The sequence below is a fragment of the Colobus angolensis genome, unplaced genomic scaffold, assembly GCF_000951035.1.
Source record: "Colobus angolensis palliatus isolate OR3802 unplaced genomic scaffold, Cang.pa_1.0 Scaffold208, whole genome shotgun sequence".
NCBI classification, from domain to species: domain Eukaryota; kingdom Metazoa; phylum Chordata; class Mammalia; order Primates; family Cercopithecidae; genus Colobus; species Colobus angolensis.
The window spans coordinates 71,535-73,921 of record NW_012115244.1 but is presented as its reverse complement, the minus strand read 5'-3'; positions in this window follow the sequence as shown (position 1 = coordinate 73,921).

The following is a 2,387-nucleotide window of genomic DNA, read 5'->3' as shown; positions in this document are numbered from 1 at the left end:
TGATCTTCCACAATAGGGACACTTATAAGACAAAGTGCCACAGTTCTTTCCTAGGAAGGAATGTTCAGCCTTCCGTGATGCACGGGAGTGCCCATTTCCCTACATCTAAGTCAGCACAGTTCTTGTAAACATGTCTGTCTTCACCAATGTACTAGATGTTCCAATTTTCATCTTTAAAATTGACGCTCTGGGACCTGCCTTCATGTTCCTATGGGTAGTTTAACCCTTAAGCTTTCAGATCCTGAAGCAGGCGTCTCCTGCGCATAGTGACAGCAGAAACAGGGAAGAATGACCAGCTGTGTGGCGCACTAGAACTAGACATCTGAGGGGTGTGCCCACCTGGACATCCGAGAGGTGTGCTCACTGTTTTCTCATGGGACGCCTAAGCAAAGGAAAAGTATTTGTAAAAACCGAATTCATGATGAATAGATGAACCTTAATATTCATCATATGGTTTTATGTCCCCAACATGTCTAGTAACCAAGGGGTGGACACAGGAGCGCCCCGCCCACTAGCACTCCCAGTGACACACCTGGGGAATCTGTGCCTCTTGTCTACAACTTTAGGCTCTGTGAGCTGAAGTCTTGGTCTCTGTGAGTGGCAGTGTGGGGAGTAGGGGAGGCATTTCCAGTAAGTGGTATAGTAAGAGCTTCACTAAACACAAAGCTACGGCTGCTTCCTAGACAGTCCATGCGCTTGTAAACTGGCAAGCAGAGTTAGCGTTCCGGAAAGAGGTGATCGTCTCTAACCATCATTAGGAAGAAGGGATGTTGCCAGATAATAACAGGAGGGAGCAATGTATCTGGTACTCAGGTGGTTCACGCTATCTCTTGGTACTTGCATGTCTGGCTAGAACTATGCAAGTGTAACAACCACTGCCTCACAAAGGCATAGTAAGCAGGGGCTCAGACCCCCTTAGACAAGAGCAGCAGGATCCACCCACCAGGCAAACAACCTAGACCAGCAAAAGTGCCAGCCAGAGGATGAGAGGTGACAAGTATCAGTCCGTGCATGGGGTCCAACGACAAGAGCAGGGGCTATGGTTTGTCCTTTCCCATTGACCCTTCTCTTGTACATTCCCCCAGGACTGGTGACCAGTTAGAACCATGGAGCAGTTCTACCTGGATGGAATGAACTTTAAGAAACAGGTGGATCTGGCTTGTGGATGTTGCTGGCACCCTGCCTAAACATTCATCCTCCAATTGCTTTAAGTGTTGATGAAGGAAGCGCACAGTTGCCCTTTTCCCCAGGGAATTGACCTTACTGAAACAGAAGGCCCCCTTCCACCTCACATCCTTGGCTGAAGGGTACAAAAGGCCCCCGGTCTTGAGGTGGGACTAACTCTGTAGGGCAGTTTGCCCTGGGAGGGGGTGGGTGGGGTGGTGAAGCCGGCCTCCAGCTGAGACCACAACCTTGCTGAGCTTCTTGCCTCCTGCCCGCCTCACTCTTCTGAGAGTGACCCTAATAAGTCATTTGAACAATGGCCTTCTCAGGGTCAGCTTCTAAGGAACCTGATACAAAATAGTCACATAAAACCAATATGATGGTGAACTTTATGGTATGTAAATTCTATCTCAGCAAGGCTGTTGTATTTTTTTCTAAATACTTACTGGTCATTTACAGTAACTAAATTTTTTTAAGTTCCACGTCATCAGGGCATACATTCCTGGGAACCCCTGGTCAAGTCAAACATCTTACGTTGAACATCTAAGTATTGCTGATTTAAAGGGGAAATGTGCTTGTTCTTGAGCTCCCAAATTAACAGGTAATTCGATTCTTTTGAAAACTCTAAATTCCACTGAAATGGCCTCCATGATAGTGAATTGAGAGTAAACATGGGCTACCCTGCAACAGGTCAAGGCAGCCATCCCTCACTGATGAGGGTGATGATTTGCAGATTCTTTTGTCTTTTTGCTCACTACACACTTCGGAGCCACAAAGCACATACATTTACTCAATGTTTATGTAATTCAGCCTTTACTGTGAAAAAGGAAACAATAAAAACAAAAGCCTATTAATAAACACAATGCAAACAATGCCCAAGATTATAACAACAACATACTAGCAAAGCCACAAGTACCAGAGAGGGGTGAACAGGCGTATCTGCTAGCTCTCCTCTTGCAGTCCTCAGCCTCCCACAGGAGGCACGAGGTAAAAACTATTCCTTAAAAAAAAAAAAGGACAGCCTCTTCATGCTGAAATAGGAACTTTAAAGGAAGCGCTTCTTATAGTCCAAATGGATGTACCTTGTGGTGTGGCTGTAAGGACTCTGGATTTCACCAACAAAGCTTGTGTATTCCTAACTATAGCTAAGCCTGTCACCTGCTTTTACTTAACTCCACTGTTCCTGTGATCTCAGCTTTACCTAGAAGAGCTCCCGAAACAGC